Consider the following 6,254-nt stretch of genomic DNA (forward strand, 5'->3'; position numbering starts at 1 on the left):
CTTCCTGGGTGAGCAGTGCTGGAGGTGAGAACAATCTGTCTCCATCCCTCGGATGAAAAAGTAAAAGCCCCATACAGTAAGTCCCTGGGTTATTACGAATGTTCAAATGTCAGACTAACAGGTATCTCGTACTTGCTCTTTAATGTTATGTAAATTTGCCCTCACTTTGAAATGACTGAACCAACCCCTACTTGCAACAAATTCTTCATCACAATCACCTTCGCTTGCTGCATGTGCAGCTTTTAAATCATTGAAAAGTCTTCGAGCTTTTTCTTGCATTAAAGTAAGGTTAAGAACCATATGCACCTGTTCTGACTTACCTATAAATTCAACTGAAAGACACACTTAGGATCGGATCTCGTTTGTAACCCAGGGACTGCCTGTATTCTCCTCATCCTTGAGAAGCTCCTATCATAGGAGGTGGAGCCATTAAAGAAAACAAAAGGAAAAGAAAGGTTTCTAGAACTTGCCTGCCCAGGTCTGAGAAGGATGTGGGAACTGAGCTGTTTCATACGGACAAGTCTCAGGGAAAGGTGGTAGCTTAGCTCGCTTTGAGTGCTTTGGTGCTGTGGTCTTCAAATCTTCTTGCTTTCTTACCTCCTAAAACCAATTTAAAAATTATGTTTCTTCTTGTACTTTTTAAGTCATATCTAAAATGTTTCATCATAAGCTTAAATAATGGCAAGGTTTGTTATTTATGGCATATTATAAGTATTGGCATTTTAAAATAAGATTGTAACATCATTCTTTAAGTGTATCCAAGGGAATCTAAATGTCATAATGCATCCCATCCATCATCCATTTTAAAAATACATGAACAAGCATTTCTTTAAAAGAAATTTTACATTACTTGTTTTCTCCTTATCTTATATTTCCATTCCACTTTCCCCTAAGCATTTTAATATATTTCAGGTTCTAGAGTCTTTTATTGATCAACCTATCACGTTTCCCTACAATAACATTAAAAAACAAATTCTTGTGATCATGCAGTTCTAAGTAAAAATCATCTTGACTGTATAATTAATGCAGTTTTAATATCTAATTGATCTAAATAACATAAGTATTACAAATTCTGATAAACTCTTAAAGTATATAATTGTATTGCTGGAATGAAATAGGGTTCAGAATAAACTCTATTCCTAGTTTTCATTTTTATGGATAAAAGAATGAGACACCTTGTTTACTCTTTCAACAAATATTTATTGAGTACCTCCTACATGTCAATAGCCATTCTAGGCACTTTGGATACATCCACAAATACAACAGAAAAATCCCTGTCCTCATGGAGCTTACATTCTAGAGGGAGTAGACAGACAACAAACGTAACATATAAGTAAATGATATAGTATGCTAGAAGAAGATAAATGCTATGAGGGTAAAAATAGGGGCAGGTAAGGGGGATCTTGGGTGCAGAGTGAGGGTAAAGAGTGGGTTGAAATTTTAAACAAATCAGGGCAGGCCTTCCTGAGAAGTTTACACTTGACTGAAGGAGGTAAGGGAGTTAGCCATGCAGATATCTGGGGGAAATGTGTGCCAGGCAGAAGAGACAGCCAGTGCAAAGGTCCTAAGTTGGGAACATGGCTGGCATCTTCTAGGTCAACAAGGTCAATCAGGCTTGAGTAGAATGATCAAGAGTACAGTAATAGGAGATGAGATCAGAGAGGTGATGATGATCAGGAGTGGGGGAAGGAGATCTTGTAGGGCCTTGTACCTATGGTAAGGATGCTGGCTTTTACTCTGAGTGAAATGGGGAGCTATTAGAGGTATTTAAGCAGAAGAGTAGCATGGTGGGCTTATGTTTTAAGAGGATCACTCTGGCTGTTGAGAATAGACTGAAAGGGGCAATTCTGAGAGCAGGATAGCTGTTAGAAGACTACACCCACTCCTCACTTATGGACATTGTTAGGTTCCAAAGACCAGGTCATTATGCAAAAATCAGCATTATGTGAAAATGGAGAATGACTACATCAAATCACAAAGTGGAGGATGACTACATCATTACATAACCACCAAATTACATCATTACATAAATGCCAAATCACTGAGAATCATGGCTCAGCCAAGTTGACACATAACCTTAACCATCACCGCCAGCATTCCTCTCGCCTTGCAGCTCGATGTTTGTTACTGCTGTCTGTACATCATTAATGTGCAAAATAGACAGATTTTTTACTATTGTCATTAATGTGAAATGTCAGATAATGAGATAATCAGTAAGTAAGGAGTAAGTGTATTATACTAATCCAAGCCTGAGATAACGGTGGCTCAGACCAAGGGGTAGCAGTGGAGGTGGTGAGGGATGCTCTGACTCTGGACTAGATGTAGGGTGTAAGAGAAAGAGGGAAGTCCAACATGACTTCAGGGTTTTTGGTCTGAGCAACTAGAAGGATGGAGTTGCCATCAAGTGAGACAGGAAAGTCGGTGGGTGGAACAGGTTTGAGAGAGAATATCATTCAATTTGTGGCATGCAAAGTTTGAGATGTCCAGTAAACTGCTGGACATCTGAATCTGGAGGTGAGAGGTCTGGGCTGTCATCATATATGATGATATTGTCTATCTTAGAGGGTATTGAAAGTCAGGAGACTGGATGAGATCATCAAGGAAATAAGTATAGATAGAAAAGAGAAGTGCAAGGACTGCGCCCTGCATCACTGCAAGGTTAAGAGGTCTGGGAGAAGAGAGAGAACCAGCAAAGAAGACAGCGAATGAGGGTCTAGTGATGAAAGAGGAAAATGAAGAGTGTGGTTATGAAAAAAAAAAAGTGAATCAAGTGATGAGCTGTGTCAGTTGCTAGACAGGTCAATTAAGATGAGAATTGAGGATAGATCATGGGATTTAGCCATGTAAAGTACCTTGTTAATCTTGATAAGAGAAGTTTTGTTAGAAGTTTTAAACAGAGTGGGTTTAAGAGAAGGTAGGAGACCTACCACTCAGCTGAAGACCTGAAATATGCCACATACATATCCTGTGCATGGTGGCATGTTGTTATTACACATGTATGTAGTCTTAACACATACAGTGTTTAGCCTAGTTTTGAACTTTATATAGATGGTATATGGTATGCAAACCTGTTGCTGTTGATTCTGATTCACAGTGACCTTACAGGACACGGTAGTACTGCCCCATATAGTTTCCAGGGCTATAAATCTTTATGAAAGCAGACTGCCACATCTTTCTCCCATGGAGTGGCTTGTGGGTTTGAACCACTGACTTTTAGGTTAGCAGCAGAGCACTTAACCACTGCGCCACCAGGGCTCCTATATGGTATGTATCCTGCTGCAAAAAAAAAAAAAAAGAATGAGAGAACTGGAGACTGTATGAAAGAGTCATCTAGAAGAACGGAGGAAGTAGGATTGCTGGGCAGCACTAGGGGCCCATTTGAGGTTCCTGGTAAAGGAGCCCTGATGGTGCAATGGTTAAAAGCTCTTGGCTGCTAACCAAAAGGTCAGTGGTTCAAACCCACCAGCCACTCTGTGGAAGTCTGCTTCCGTAAAGATTACAGCCTCGGAAACCCCATGGGGCAGTTCTACCCTGTCCTATAGGGTTGCTATGGGTTGGAATTGACTCAATGGCAGTGGATTTTGGTTCTAGGTGATGAAATTAAAGTGAAACTAGGCAGTGTGGTTATGTTTTTTTCTAGCCACATTCAGATCATGGGTCTTGTGTGGAGTAGGTGGAGAGCTGGCTTTAATCAGGGTTGTGGAGGGGTGAGAGTGTGTGCAAGTGAGTGATTAAAATGATTGGCTAGGGGTTTAAAGCTGGTAAGGATGGGAGAGAGGATATGAGGGCTGAGGAATTAGTAGAGTTAGAGGACTGCAGGGAGGGACCTGGAAATATTAATTGACCCGTCTGGTGGTCAGAGTATGAGATGTTTCAAATTATGATTATAAAGAAGTTGTGGAGTTTGATAATGACAAAGGTTAGGGTATGACCATGGGGGTGAGTGGCTGAGTTAGGGTGTAGAACAAGATCCTTGGAGAAGTCAAGGTTTCCCTTGAGCAAGAAGGTGAAGGGAATCTGAAGAAAAGTTGGAAGGGCATGTTGTTTGCATAAATAAATAGAGGGTGTGGTGGACAAATCTAAAGTGGTCCCTATGATCCCCACCTCCTGGTGTTCATACCCTGGTATTGCCCTCCCCTTGAGTGTGGACAGGACTTGTGACTTGCTTCTGGCCAACAGAGTGACAAGATGTACATGATTACATATATGTGATTATGTTCCATAACACTGTAAATGGAATTGCTGAGAAACTCTCCTCTTTGCTGGCTTTGAAGAAGCAAACTGCCATAGTGTGAGCTGCCCTATGGAGAGGGCCACATGGCAAGGAACTGAGGGAGGCCTCCTACAGAGAGCCAGAAAGGGACTGAGCCCCGCAGTCTTGCAGCCTGCAAGGAACCTAATACTGCCAACAACCACATGAGCCATGCCTGGACTCCTGACCCACAGAAACTGTGAGACAATAAACGTGTGGTGTTTTAAACTGTTAAGTTTGTGGTAATGTTATACAGTGATAAATTACTAATACAGGGCGGAATAGAAGAAGTTTACTTATAGCAATGTTTCTCAATTCTTTGAATTCCTTGTAAGGGATGTATCTAAGAATCACATATTCCATTAGAATATTGTTACCAAATCAGGACAACTTAGTTAGGTCTTCCTTCAATTTTGTTGACAGCAAAGAATTGGAAACCATCTGACCTGGAAAAGAATACTCATTAATTAGGGTCATTCACTCAGCACAGACACCAAAGTTTGAATTGTCCCTTCGAATTGCCCTGGAGGTTTTGACATTTTGGGTAGATGCACCTCAGTAAGGGGTGGGAGTTTTGACTTTCTTTTGTAAGGTGGGAAAAGGACAATTTTTAAACAGGATGATGTGTCCGCAGTGGCCTTTTAATTGGAATAATTTTAGAAGAGACTACATGTGGCAGTGGAAGATCTAGAAATGGATTTCCATAAAACTTGGGAAGTCTTCATGAACCCCCAGGAGTATGGGAATGCCAGTGTGAAGATGATTGTTTTAGGGGCTTCCTGGAAGAAGAGGGAAGAGCGTTGGCGAGGAGGATGGATGGTCCCAGGGGGTGGGGTACGTGTGTGAATAGTAGGAGAGAGTGTAGAGAGTCTCTGGGAGACAAGGCCTAAGAAATAAATTTAGAACTGTCTCATAATTAGTTTTGGTGGGGCTCCCAACACAAGTATTCCATGGCTGGTGAAAAAAATTTATATATAGATAGACAGATAGAATGGGTTCTGAAACTTTTCTAAATTACAAAAGAAATGCATACGCCTTGTAAATTTTTCAAATAAAGTCAAAAGCAGAGTTTCCGCCTTTCACCACTTAACAGGTAACCCAGTTAGTAGTAGGTGTGGTGCAGAAGCTCGAAGGTCCCTTACAACTCCGATTCCGCCTAGAACTCTTCTAGCAGGATCCACTCAAACTTCCTCACACTTGCATGGCTCTTAAATATGTGATTCCTTGATCAAAGTCCTGGTTGTCTCCTTTACCCAAGGGGGCGGCTCACTAGTTTAAATACCTTTGGATCTTGTAATTTGGGCTCGTGGGAAGGGAAAGAAGGGGCAGTCATTGCCAGTTAGTTCCCAAATGAAAAGTCAAGTCTAATTTTTGTGCCCACTAGGTCCTCAAAAACAAAAAACAAAAAGGGCCCCCGCTGATTGCTATTCATAAATACTTACTGGAAGCCACTATACGCCAAGCTCTGTGAGATTGCAGCCCCTTTTCCTGCGCTGTTTCGGTCCTTCTAGTAAAGGGATGCGAACTTCTCTGATGATCACCTCCTCCAAGTAGTCTTTCCCCCCACTACAGTGGGACTGCGCCCTTCGCCGGGGCCGGAGCCGGAGCAGGGATCGGAGCTGCCAGCCAACCAGCGCTGCCCCGCGGGCGCCTGCGCAGAGCGACCCTCCCCGTCACTCAGGGCGGGAGGCGGGGGCAGCGGGGAGAAAGCAAAGCAGAGGGGGAAAAGGGCCAAACCCTGAAATTACCCGGATGTGGTCTCCGCGCGCGCATGCTCAGTGTCCTCCCGACAAGTTGGCAGCAACAACACGGTCTTGGTCGTCGTCGCCGCTGCGGTAACGGAGCGGCTCGGGTGGCGGAGCCCGCGTTCGCGCCCGCTGCTCTCCTCGGGAGGTCCTTCCTGTCCTCCCCTCGGCTCTGTGGCCGCCCGGGGGGCGGGAGTGGGTGAGGGGAGCCGGCGCCGGGCGAGAGAGGGCCCCCCGCCGCGGGGCGGCCCGGGAGC

This window comes from Trichechus manatus, unplaced genomic scaffold (assembly GCF_000243295.1).
Source record: "Trichechus manatus latirostris isolate Lorelei unplaced genomic scaffold, TriManLat1.0 scaffold00063, whole genome shotgun sequence".
Taxonomy (NCBI): Eukaryota; Metazoa; Chordata; class Mammalia; order Sirenia; family Trichechidae; genus Trichechus; species Trichechus manatus.